A 15,088-nucleotide genomic window follows, 5' to 3' on the forward strand; every position below is an offset into this window, starting at 1 on the left:
TAACCAAAGAGAAAGATAATACCCAGGAAAGAATCCACCTAGACTTCACCTGTTATTCTGAATTTGAATTAAACGATTTATTCACTTGTGTCTTGATCTTTAGAAATCCTTAAATTATGTTAATATCTTTTTCAAGAGTAAAAAGAACTGACTCTAGGTTGATTAATTGAAATCTCTTTCTAATTAAAACCCCTATTGTCGCATTAACTCGATCTATAGATTCCCTTATTAGATTTGACTTTAACCCGGTAGATTCATGTTGTTCTATTTCTAGGATTGTATGCAACTCTATTCAATTATGCTAGATCTACTCTTAAATAGGGACTTTTGCTCCACTAAAATAAGCACATTAAACATGAATTAATATTTTGATAATACTAAAACACGAATTAGGCATACATAATTGAGAACAAGAATGAAATATTTATCATGTAATTCAAAAATCAAATAATAAAATTCATCAAAGGTTTCATCTTTCCTAGGTATCTAGGGAATTTAGTTCATAATCTAAAATGAAAACATCTCAAAGTTAGAAAAACCACAAGACATAAAGAAATTCAATAAAACTTCAAAAGAAGTTAAAAGGAGATTTTTCAATCTTGAAGGAGATCCGCTTTTGAGTTGGCTCTGATGGTGTTCTTCGAGTAACTTCTTCAATCTTCTTTGTGTGCTCCCTTAGATCTTTTAACTTCTTCAATCTTCTCTGTGTGCTCCCTTAGATTTTTTTCTAATTGATATTTATAGACTTTACAATGCTCAGAAAGCCTAAAAATTAGGTTTTTCCGTGTGTTTGGGAAACAGGATGCGACATCAAGACGGGCTAGCACATTGGCGTGTAACCAACCCATGTGGAAATGCCCAAGCCATGTGGATCCTGGAAGCAGCTTTACTTGCTCAATTTTGGCTTTTTTTTTTTGCTCCTTTCACTTCCAAATGCTCTCTTAAGTATAGAAACATGAATTTAAAAGATTGGAAGCATCAAATTCACTAATTTACATAATTAATCATCCAAAAAATGCTTTAAGAATGGAATTAAAATATGTTACTTTTATGACTTATCACTAGCTATTGTCATGAAATAGTTTGGGATGGTAAGTAATACCGACTTAACCAATGTTAAGCGACTAGCTAAAGATAACTTTCTTTCTTTCCATCCATTTAGCCGAGTACGAACTTTGTCCAAGACAAATTGAAAAGTATCATACCCACTCTATTGTGGAAAAATGGGACACCCAGATATTTATGTTTCCCTTCCATTTTAATGGATGCTTTGATAAATGTTTACTAGATCCTTAAATGTACAGCAGGTATGTGACTAGTGCTTTTTCGTACCATATAGGTAGCATGAATTTTCAATAACCTTCAAATATTTTGACCACCATTTTCTTGTTTTTCATCTTTATTCTTTTTCTAGTGGTTAGAAGTACCATTATTATAACCACCATGATAACGATTATTAGTACGTCTCTAACCACATCCTCAATCACAACAACAACCATGATCTCTATGTTTTCATTTTTCATAATTGTTATGTACTGTTACATTCACTTCAGGGAATGAAGCAAAATTAGTGGGAAGAATTTCATGGTTTTTCATCAGTAAATTATTATTTTGCTTAGCCACTAGAAGGTATGTGATCGTTTAAAAATACTTTTTAAAGTCTTTTTCATAATATTGTTGTTGTGGGAGCACATTAGATATTTCAATAATATAAGTGTAATGTATTCTTTTGAGGAATATATATAATACAAATACACGAGTATCTCATGTTTTTTTATTTATGGTTTTAATGTAAAACACATAAATGTTTCTTTCAACATATATCTTCTTGATCTAAAAAATAATATTATATTTTACAAAATTTTGCATTGCAATGAAGTAAAATATTAGCTCTTAAAGAGCTTTTTACAGTTTGATGCAATATTAACTCTTCAGGAGCATGTAATCATTTTATTACATAACTTTAATGGATGCTTAACTTATTTTAAATAATTTACACTTTTGCACTTCTTTTCAACATGAATGATAAAAAAATTTATCTTCAAAAACTTTATTTATTCATATAAAAATAAAATGAACAGGTATAAATAAAACATATATTAAATATAACAAATAATAAATTCATGTTACAAATAAATCACTATGGTTAGATAATATTTTTCTATATACCATAACACAACAAAATACAAAATATTATAATTTCAGGTTAAAGTAACTTTACAACTATAAGCGTTTAAATATAAACATTTTTTAACCTCCACCTATTATGGCATAATTTCATTTCAAATTTTACGATAATCATGAAACTATCTAGATAGGGTGAATATCCCAAAGTTCATGACAAGTAAGCACTTTTACTCTCATTCTGCAATAATCATATATTTTAACTAAAATTAAAATTAAATCAATCAATTCTATTAAAAATGAACCAAAAAATTAAATCAATCAATTCTATTAAAAATGAACCAAAAAAAATATCTCCACATAAAATCCCAATAACTAAATGCGTGAATGGTTTTATAAATTCATAGGTATACGAATAAAGGATTATAGAAATTGAAATTTTTAATATAAATCAAATTAAATTTCGAAAGAAGTTGATTAGACTGACTTACATTAGCATGGATGAAAAGTAGTGATTATAAACATCCTTTGTAATAAAGAGAACGAGATCATCCCTAAGCAAATATCAAATAACCATGATTCTAATAATTTTTAAACCAAAAAAAAAATCAAATTTCAATGCTTGGATCCCAACAAAATTTTGAAACAAACTAAGACCATATTATTATCGAATAAAATCATGTTGATAATGTATTATAAAATTAAAAGAATAATATAAAGAATAAGAGAGAAAGAAAGACAAAGAAATAGAAGGATGATGCAACTTTCACTTGAGATATCAAAAAGCCCTCAATTACCATAGGTTACAAACATATAATTAAGGTACCCTATAAATTTTTCGGGGCTACAAGAGTTACAAGAAAATGAATTCTTTGGGGTTATAGGAGTTATATGAACATCCATTTTACAATAGTTAAAACATTAGTAAAAGTTTCCATCTTTATGATTCTTTCTTTTATCACTGTTTTTACACCAAAAAGAACAAGGGAAGTTGTAACGACCCGGAAGTCAATGGTGTCCAAAATAGTAGTTTTGGAATTCTATTTTTCGATGATAAAGTCAGTAAATATTATTTATTAATATTTACAAGGGTATTACAGTATTAAACTGAAGCTTGGTCTAATAATTTTGGTTATTTGGAAAGTTAGATTACAAGTGTATCGGTTCTAAAGTCAGTGGTTTTAGAAATTGAGGTATCGGGAGTTCATTTCCGTAAACCGGACCTATATATATTTTTACTAAATATTTACGGAGTTATTTTAGAAGTAAATTGAATTTTAGTTAGGTCATTTTGTTGAATTAGTGCTTAATTTAAGTACGGGGACTAAATCACGTAATAGTCAAAGTTGAATTATAATTAAATCATAAAGTAAAACATAACTAAGGGTCTCATAAGGCAATTAAACCATTGGTTTAATGAATGATGTTATAAAATAAAATGTAATAAAATTAATAAATAAAACAAAACAAAAGGTTATAAAATAAATATAAAATAAAAACAAAATAAATAAAAGATGGTATAATGGATTGAAAGGGAAACATTGTTACCATTCGAAGAAAAAAGAAAATGGAGAAAGACGCAATACACTAATGGTTTCAACAGTTTCAAGCTTTAATTGGTTAGTCAATTTAGTCTTTTTTTTTGTTGTAATTTTTATGTTTTTGAAACTCCGGTAATACGAGCTAGCTAACCCATATAGTATTTTTCAGTATTATTCAAGATTGAAGATGTTGCCATTGTTAAATAATTGAAGTTTGAGGTGTTATTTTGATAGATAATAAGGATAGAAGTGAAATAGGACTATTTGTAAAGTCAATTGATGATTTTGTACAATAATGACTAAATTGTGAAAAATTTAAAATTTGTGGCTTAATTGAGAAATAGGAAGTCCTATAGGGACTCTAGAAAATTTGGCATAAAAGTTTAGGGGGTTAATTGTGAAAATTATGTTAGTCTCAGTTTCAGAGACTAAATTGAATAATATGCAGAAGTCGTATAATTTAGCAATTGAATGCGAATTGGGTTGTGTAGTGTTAATTTATTATATTTGTTTTAATTTGTAGCTAACGTCGACCTAGAATCCTCGAGAAAGAAAGGAAAAGACAAGGTCGTCAATGAATAGCTTGGAGTTTACGGTTTGGATTTTTATAACCCGAACATTTTCAATTGTTTCATGATAATGATATAAGGTAAGTTGGGAATGATAGGACGAGCTGAATTAAACTGATTCGAATTAGCTGTTTGTGAAAAGGACTAAATTGAATAGATTTAAAAATATGATATATTGTTTAATTGTGCAATTGAGTTCAATTAGTGATGAATTATGTTGTCACATATGTGATTTAATGATTGGTTGATGAAATTATATTATAGGACTGAGAAATTGAGTATAATGAAATTGAAATAAGAGTGGTTAGTGGATATCAATTTATAAGCTTGGAAATAGGGATTTTATATTGTACATTTTAATCAATTCGATTGAGATAGGGAAAAATGAATATGCTGCAACTATGATAGCTCGGTTTAAAATATGTAATTAGATTGAATAATTAGGTGATGTAATAGGACTAGTAGATTGCCATGTTAAAATGCATTATAACCTTTAAAATATGTTTTAATGTTCGATTATAGAAATACCACTGAGTTATACTCAGTGTACGGTTTTGTTTTCCTTGCGCAGGTTAGGCCCATTACAATTTGATCATTAACTCAGCATCCAATGGCAATTCCGAACTCAAACGTTGGTGATGCGATCATTTTTTGTCTTGGCATGTACTTAGGAAGTCTTTTGGTTATAATGTTCATTTTGTATATTGATGGTCTTGCTTATTATGTTTATAAGTGTATATGTATACATGTATATATGAGAAGATAATGGTATTTGGTTGATAACTTGTTAGATTGCTTGAATTGTATGCTTAATATCCTTATGGTTGAGAGAAATGTCTTGTTATGCAATATGTTTTTGGTTGATTCTTAGATGTGGAAGGATCTATTGTATGATTTGATATATGTGATGTATGAAACATGAGGTTGATTTAAAGGTTAGTTGTTCTTGAGTAAGTGACAGTGAGAGTGTCATATAATGTTAATGAATTGGTATGTTTAAGCATATTCACTTTGGTTGTTTTGAATTACAAATTGAGGTGCCTTTGTGGGAATATTGGTTAGGCATTTAGGTTGAATGGTATATGGCATGATTTGGTGTGTTTTGAAATGGGTATCTATAGATGCAAATGGTATGGCTTGATATCCAAGCAATGGTAGGTGAAATGGCTTGAAATTGAAGTTTATTTTAGATACACAAGGTCTACCACACGGCCGTGTGGCCTATTTAATTTTGGTGCATGTTTGTTCACACGATCTCAAGGAGTTACACGATCTAGTGACACGGCCATGTGACCCTATATTCAAATTGTATACGGTCAGGCCATACAGCCATGTTCTTGAGCCATACGAGTTGAGCCTTGTCACACGGCCTGACGACACGACCGTGTGACCCCAATTTCACACGATTTTATCATATCATTATGTGGCCCTTCCACACGGCCTCGGGACATGACCGTGCGTCCCCTATTTTTAGATTTTTATTAACTTTTTATTTTTTATTCAAATTGATCCTTGTTTAATACTGATTTGTTCTTAAGCTTCTGTATGCACGATATAAACTTGAAATCGATTGAATAGCATGAGATACTTGCTCGTATGTGATAAACTGATATTTATTTGAGATGTTGATAAATAAATTGCATGGAATTGTTTGATATTTTTTAATAGCATTATATTACTCGGGTTTGGCGATCGGACCAGGTAAGGGGTGTTACAAAAGCCATTGTTGAATGCTCTAATAATCGACCATTGCATGGTAAGTGTGTTCAAACTCGTTTTTCATAAATTTTATGTTTCTAAGACCGTTGTAGATCGATTTAGTTAACATGGGTATTATTTCACAAAACTGTTACAAATTTTAAATGTTTTCATTGTTGAATCTGTCACAAAACTATTATAGATTTTGAGCTTAGTTATGAAAAATGACTAGTTTGTAAAGTGAAATAGTTATTTTAGTAAAAAGGGACTAAAGTGTTTTCAAATTTAGTATAAAATTTTTGTAATTATGGATGTTTAATGGTTGTGAAAAGATGTGATTGAAATTGGATTGAAAAATAGGGCTTAAATGTGAAAATTATGATTGTTTCTATTTTAGGGACTAAATTGAATAAATTATAAAATTTTTTATGGATTTTTAAAAATAAAATTTAATTGTTATATGCATAATAAAAATGTTATAAGGTAATTGAAACTGATAAATTGAAATCAATTACCCATATAGATTAAGATTTGAATCAACTTGTAAATAATCGAAGAAAAGGGAAAATTTTGGATTAGTCCTCGACACTTCACTCGTTGTTTTGTCTAGTAAGTTCGTATGGTATAGTTGTTTATGTAAATGTAATGTATGTATTTTAATTATGAATTTACATACTTTAAATGTGTTTTGAATTGTATGAAAGTTAGTACAATAAAGTGAGAAATAGACTGAATTATAAAGAAATGAAATAATGTGTTAAATGTGCCCAGATGAACTCAAGATATGATAGGATGCAATTGCCATGCCATTAGGGTTATTTGCATGTTGTACGGGATATGATATAGGATGATAATGATGTACGGAGAATTCACTATTTTAACCAGAATTCGACATTTGCTGCAGATTACCGAGTTTTATCTCTACGGAGATCACTGTTATTGATTGTCTCTACGGAGACCTTAGTGTGTTCTAGAGGTATGTAATGTTTTATGACATATGATGCACTAAGGGCTTAGCAATTCAGTGCTCATGTGTGTTTTGGAGTTATCACTCGAACGAACAATTTGGTGTGTTTTAGTGGTTACCCGCGTATTTGTATATGGTTATTATAGTTCATCGGGCTAAACAATTAGTGTAAAATGGAAATTTTTTGTTTGATAATATGTACTGTACATGAAAATGCCTATATGTGGTTGGAATGATGAAATGGCGTATATGTTCGATGATTCTAATAGAATGACACTGAATGGAAATGTATTGTACATATTGAAATGTTATAAGATTGTAATTGATGAGCTCACCTTATTGATGTAGAATGTGATGACAGAAAAGTCGTATAATTAGCTAATTCATTATGTTTGTTATGAATTGATGTGAGTTTACTATTTTAGCTCCTATGAACTTACTAAGCATACGTAATGCCTACTTTGTTGTGTTTTCTCTGTTTGTAGTTGCCTTTTGCGGAACAAGGTGATCGGATCGCTTCGGAGCTCATGCTATCAAGCCTTCGATTCGGTAGTCTTTTTATTGTTCTGGACTCGATTATGTGGCATGTATATAGGAAATGTTATGTTTATGCTTGTACCTTGAATGATGGTGTTTTGAATATAAAATGTGGCTTGATTTTGAATGGTTATATACTTTGTTCATAAGTGTGAAAGTTGACAAAGAAATGGTTGTGTTAGATGGTGGAATTGAAAAGCATTTTATGTTTGATAAATTGTTACTTCACAGGTTGTCATGCATTATTATAAGGATGGTATTGATGTCTAATGGTTTGGAAAGATCTTGCAAATGGCTATTTGTATTGTTGATTGATCAATGGAGTTGGTATACATTGCATTGGTCCTGGTTCAATTATTGAATTGTATAGGTAAATGCATATGTTAGTTACTAAGTGAAGTATGTTGAGTTCATGATTGGTTTAATAAGTAAATTGTGGCATTTGGTATGTTTGGAAGTTGGTTGTTGCAGATTGAATAAATGCTTATAAATATGATTTGGTTTGACTTTTGATTTGAACATGAAGAGTATCAAAACTTGAGATTTGAACTTTCTAGTAAAAAGTATCCATACTATAGGTTGAAGTTTCAGTACTTTATCAAATGAAGAATGTTCTAAGATTGAATGTCAATTTGGTATCGATACCAATATATAGGTATTTAATCCCTAAGATCGATACTTTAAAAAGGTATTGATATGGATTGACTTGTGTCCAAAAATTATGAAAATGGCAGAATGCCAAAACAGTATCGATACTAGTATATTTTTACTCAATTTTTAAAACATTGAAGCTAAAGATGGTATCGGTACCTAATTTGGGTATCGATACCCATGTTTAAACTTTGAAAAGTTTACAGTTTGGTCATCATTCATGCTTTGATCAATTTTAGAGCTTTCGTAAGCTCAATTAAGTCTCGGTTTTGTTTGTAAATCATATTACAGATGAAATTATGAAATGAATTGACATTCGATTGAATTATTTGGTATGAGCTGTGTGTATCTGCTCCAACAATAATAGTAGCATCCCGTAGCTTGGGTCTAACGATCAAGCCGAGTGAGGGGTGTTATAAACAATGTGTAATTACATCATAATTCTCTATGTCATGTTTGATAGTATGAATTGTAATTACACATTTATATAATTTATATATTTTTAAAAATATTAATTACTATAAAAATTACTAGTATGTTAAATATAATTTCTAAACAACAAAAATTAAAATCAAATCATCATATGTATTATGTTAATCTAAAAATGTAGTTGATAATATTAATAAAAATAACAATAAAAATACACATCTTATGCAATTTTATCTAATTTCTCTACTGCATATTTATTGAGTTATTCCCTCTTTAATATTTAACATGTTCTCTTTATCATCATCTGAATTTGAATTTGCATCGTTAAGATTATCAATATCTCATTCTTTCATGTAGTCTTTGAAGAATAGATCATCTTTCACCTATGATTTAAGTTACGAAATATGCAATATGTTAGTACGACCCAACATTGTTTTTTTATGCTATACTAAGGTGATGTTGTTAATATAAATTTTTTTTTGTAGAATAGCAAATGTCTTCTCAATCACATTTTGAAATATTGAATGTCTCAAATTAAAGAATTCATGAGTTGTCTATGGTGCTTGTGTTTGGCATCATTCTCTCAAATCATATCATAACCCCACGATATGATTCGAGAAAACATTTTGTATTTGCATAATTAGCATTGATCTTATAATATTTGGGTTTACAGTCCAACTAGCCTGTAACTTTAATTATAAAAACTTATACAAACTCAATTTGGAGAAAGACTTACGGTAGGTTATATCCTTTTTTATAATACATAAACTAAGTTAAAAATAATATAACTTTTATAATATATAACTTTTATAAAAAAATTTCTATAAATTGTCCAATAATTTTCATAACACTTCTTATAAATAATATAATTTTTTACCGTAACTTTAGTTTTTATATATATATAAGTTATAACTATATTATTTTTATAATGTATAGTATAGATATATAAATAAGTTATGTTAATACTTCTTGACCATAAATTTTTATAAATAAATATATTATTATACTTTTATAATAAGTAAAATAATTTTTTATAATAAACTTTTTATCCATAAATTTAGATTTTTTTAGGATTTAAATAACATAAATTTTTGTTATAATTTTATAAAATACATAAATTATTTTTATAATATAATTTTTTAGAACTTATAATATAAGAAATTTTTACCATCTCCAGCACTCATAGATGTCCATGTTATAATATAATTTTTATAATTTGTATAAAAAATAATTTTTTAAAATTGACTTTCAGTATAATTACTCTAATTCTCATCCTTCCCTACAAAAATTAGAAAGCATAATTGGATACTCTAATTAGATCCAATTCGATGAGAACCATCCATTATAATAATTACCCAAACATATCATCTTTATATAATTAAAAACAACTACACCCAAATTAAATTACTAAATAGTTCCAAACAATACCTAAAACACTTCCTGCGCTTTAAACTTTGCTTCCAAAACAGCACAAGACAAATTTTCATCATCCACTTACCATACGGTCAAAATTAGTTTATGTTAAAATAAAAATAAGTACGCTAAATATATTATTTGGTAGTTGAGTTTGATAGGTATATGTGTTGTTTTTGGTCTAATTTGACCTTTGTATTCGACAAAAGCTATATATTTTGGTATCTAAATATAATAATGTTAATTATTTAGTATTTAATTCGGGTTTTAGGGTTGATTTGATTAAAGTTAATTGATAATATTATTAGGTTTGATTTTTTCATGACTTTGTTAATAAAGTAAATTTAGTGTTAATTGTGAATTTATTTAATTTAGTGTTTAATTTGTCAAATATAGTTCGATGGATGTGATTCAATTCTAATTTTAGAGTTAATTTGATGGAATTTAATTACTAATATTATTAGCTAATTATGAATTTTCATCAAATTAACTCTAAAACCTGAATTAAACACTATAAAAAGTTAACACTATTATCTTTAGGTACCAAAATATATAACTTTTGTCAAATACAATACAAGATTTGACCAAAAAATAACACATATATCACGTAATAAACCAACGTCAAAGTCAAGTACCAATATTTACTTCATTTATATTAGCTTGACTTGGAATGGAATGGTGGTTAATACTCTTATCAAATACTTATTTGTAACAGGTTCAAATCATATTATCCACATCTCTTACTCTTAGTATTGTATAGAAAAAATGGACGGAGACAAAGTTAATTGCTTGGTTATTCTTGAAGATTCACCTCATTCTGTGAAAAATTTGTTGGAGAAAGATATCCATCAATCAATAATGGATGATGATAGAAGATGTAAAAATATTGTATAGAAAAAAATAATAACATTTAAGCTTAAATTAAAATTTTAAAAATACATAGATAATGACACATTCATATGTGAAAAATTTTATGTAAAAAATTTACTTTTAAGGATTGAAAGGTTAAAGTTAAGGAATTACAGATTATAATATTTTAAGTTTAAATTTTACAATTTGTACATTTTTTATTAATTTCATTAAAAAAACCCTAATAATATCTTATTTTGTAAAAGGCAGGCGTGTGATTTTTTAATAATAAAGTCCCTGTAAGAGAGCGACAAGTTACCTTCCTCTTTTTTGTTTTTTTTTTTTTTTCAATAAGCGACTTGTTACTTTCAGCCTATAACATGTGTTGTTTTTCTTGTCATTTGCTAAGGTATTCACCGAGCTCAACACGTCACAACTCACGTGATAAAACGCCAAAATCAACCCACCAAGCAAGTTAATTAAATAATGAGGTAAATTAACACTTAGTCCTTCAATTCGGCTAGTTTCACATCTTCATCCTTGAACCTTTTTTGGTCTGCATTAACCTCGAAGCTTGGTAGCTATTCCAAATTTGATCCTTAATTACCATGCCGATCTGGTTATTTGATATTATGTCTTCTCCTAAAAAAATTCTTTGAAAATAATTGATTTTATTGTTGGCCACATAAAATTTCATCATTTATATTGTTGGAGATCGACCTGATTAAGTAATAAGTAAAAAAAATAGCGGAATAAATTAAGAAATTGAACAACAAATTTAACGTGAAAAAACCCTTCAAAGAGGATAAAAAACTACGAGTAAAGATAATTTTACTATAATGGCAAAAAAACGAAGAGTACAAAAGATGGAGATAAAAACTAAACCCCGAAAACCCGAAAACAAAGAACCCTTAAAACGTAAATACAAAATTCTTTAAATGTGTTATGAGTTCTAATCTATAGGCTAAATTCATATATCAAATAATAATAAAATAATCTAAACTAATCAGAGTTTAATTGAAACAAATAAACAGAATCTAACTAAAAGATTATTTCTCAAATTTAACTGAAATAGGAGTCATATTTAACATATATAATTAGTAAGATCCCCAAAACCAACGTCTTTTGTACTTACTTTCTTCTTAATTTTACAAGGCGTACATGTCACGAAATCAATATCTATATGGAGTAGCACTAAATCAAAGGCAACATTAACCATCTTAAACAAGAAGACTTTTTTCCAAAAATGTAAAAATTATGGTTAGGTTAGGCAGGAGACAGGTGATTTCCTTATATTTTTGTCTTCTTTATTCAAAAATTGAATAAATTAGTTATTATATATTGGATCAAAGAATAAATTAGTCATTTTATTAAAAATTCTATTCATTTCTAGTATTAAAAACCTATCCACATATAATAGAATAATATACGCATGACATACCATGTGTAACTGTTTGATTATTCTATCAAACACAACACTTTTTAATAGTAGAAATAGATGAATATTTTAACAGAAAGAACCAATTTACTCTTTAATCTTATATGCAATGATTAATTTATTTATCTTTTAATAAATAAAACAAAATACAATTTAACTTTTAATACAAAATCTTCCATAATACTATTTACCCTCTATCACTTAAGCTATGGTGATAAGCAATTAAGCTAAGCTACGTGATATTTTCTTTTACGTTATATCTACACCTAAGCGTAAATCTTCGCATTCAAAATACTACATCAGGGGATTTTTTTCTATAAAAAACTAATTATCAATTTTAGGGGTAAGTAAAATTCGATTCGATTCGAAAAAATCGAAAAAAAATTTGAATTTCGAGTTAAACGAATCGAGTTATTCGAGTTAATCGAGTTATTCGAATCAACTCAAAATTTTTTTCAAATTTCGAGTTCGAATCGAGTTGAGTTTTCGAATTCGAATAACTCGAATAATTAGAATAATTTGAATATCAAACTATAATATTTTACATTTTTACCCCAAACTCCCAAATATTTTTACTTTTCCCTCAAAACTTTTACTCCTTCCCACTTCCCCCCCCCAAAACTTTTACTCCCCTCCCCTCCAACCCCCAATCTACCCAAAATCCATTTCCCACCAAAATTTTACTCTCCCATTTACTTTTTCTTAAAATTTTACTCCCAAAAACCCTCAAAACCTTTTATTTTCTCCCAAAATTTTTACTTCCTCCCACTTTTCCCCTAAAACTTTTATTCTCTTCCCATCCCACCTCCCATCTACCCCAAACCCTCCCCCCTCCAATTTTTTTTTAATATTTTCCCTCCAAAATTTTACTCCCCATATTTACTTTCCCTCAAACTTTTATTCCCCAAAACTTTACTCTCAAATAAAAAATCAAAATTATCCAAAAAAAATCACTAAACATAAATAGTAATAATTTTATTTATATCTACTATTTATATTATTAAATTAAATCTCACATTTTATATTATTTATACTATTAAATTGTTTAATTATATTGAATATTTATATTAAAATTGAATTATTAACTATGTCATAAAATATTCGTGTTAACATTTTATATTGGTATCAATTTCACATTTTATTTTTAAAATAACTTTTATTAAAAAATCATATTTTTATATTTAATATATTTTTTAATTCCAAAATACATAGTGACAAGAATCTGAAGATAATTGAAACAACTAAGCAAGCAAAGAAGCAAACCAATATATAAAAAATTAATAAATAAATTATGATGTGATGAAAGTTAATAAAAAATTTGATTAAGGTGGACAAATTTTTTTACGATGGGTGACAGTGGTTACAAGGACCCAAAATTATTTTTTAAAATTTAACTCGAATAAATATATTCGATTCGATTCGATTCGAATTCTATCTCACTCGACTCGATTCGAGAAAACTTCAAATAAAGTTAGGATGATAAAATGAGATTCGAAAACTCGATTAACTCGAAAATTTTCGATTCGATTCGATTCGATCGAATGCTCACCCCTAATCAATTTCCATATAAGTTCATTCTTAATGGGTTTTATTTTATATAAAAAATGAGGATGGTACAAATTCAAACTTTTCTTCTAATTATTTAAATAATTACTTTTGCTTGTTTCTCCTTTATTTTTATCATTGATTTCTTTTCTTTTATTTGTTTTAACAATTTTGCTTTGTAGATCTATTAAAATATTCTAATAAAAAATAAACTACTTTAAAATTTTGTAAAAATAAACACTTTCAAAGCTCTAGTTGTAGGGCTTGATTAAAGCAACCGCTAGTGAATCGCAGGGGCCCATGCAAATCTTTTAAGAATTAACAAAACTCCAACTCGATTTCATAAAAAAAATTGAAAATGATTTTAAATTTCGAGTTAATCGAATTGAATTATTCAATTAATTTGAATAAATAATTCGAGTTCGAGTCGAGTTAAATTTTATAATTCAAATAATTCAAATAATAGATTGGTGTGAATACCCCTTTCATCCCTGTCAATTTTGAAAATAATCAAATTTATCTCTCTCAACAAAATTACAAAAAATTCAAAATATTTATAAAAATTTCAAAATTTATATTTTAAAAAAATTCTAAAAAAAATAAAAACTTAAATATATGAAAAAGTTTAAAATTTTATAAAAATTCTAAAATAATAAATTTTAAGGACATGAATAAGTAAATTAACTATTCAAGTTTATCATACTAAAATATCTTATTTTTTTTCTCTTATTTTGTTTTGAAAAAGTTTTCAAATTTATGTGTTTTAATATTAAATTGGTTATATTGCAATAATATTTTAATTTGACATGTTTAATTTTTAATTTAACTTGAACAATTTCATTTGATTTTATTCGACTCGACTTGAACTCTATTTCACTCGACTCGATTAAAAAAAAATTAAATTGAGATAGGATGACAAAATGAGACTCGTCAACTCAATTAATTTTAAAACTTTTTCACTTAGTTCGAACGAATACTCACCCTTATAAATTCTTAATTCTCAAAAAGAATAGAGTGCAAATTCTAAAAAGTATTAGATTTAAATACTATTCAAACATACCATCAATTTTGGCGTCTTTGGACATAAAAAAAAATGTAACACCCCTATATCATGTTCGACTTAAGGAGCTTGATATAGGACTATTACATTTGGTGCCAAATTAATTCTTGGCTAATCACTAATATAATTGAACATAAAAAAATACTTGGAACATACCTAATATTTTTTTATAAGTACATGCCATTCTAATAAAAAACTTTAAACCATACCCTGCTGTTGCTTGAAGATGTGATGAGATGAAGACTTGCAATCTCAAATTCAACTCTT

Source organism: Gossypium hirsutum, chromosome D08 (genome assembly GCF_007990345.1).
Source record: "Gossypium hirsutum isolate 1008001.06 chromosome D08, Gossypium_hirsutum_v2.1, whole genome shotgun sequence".
Classification (NCBI taxonomy): Eukaryota; Viridiplantae; Streptophyta; class Magnoliopsida; order Malvales; family Malvaceae; genus Gossypium; species Gossypium hirsutum.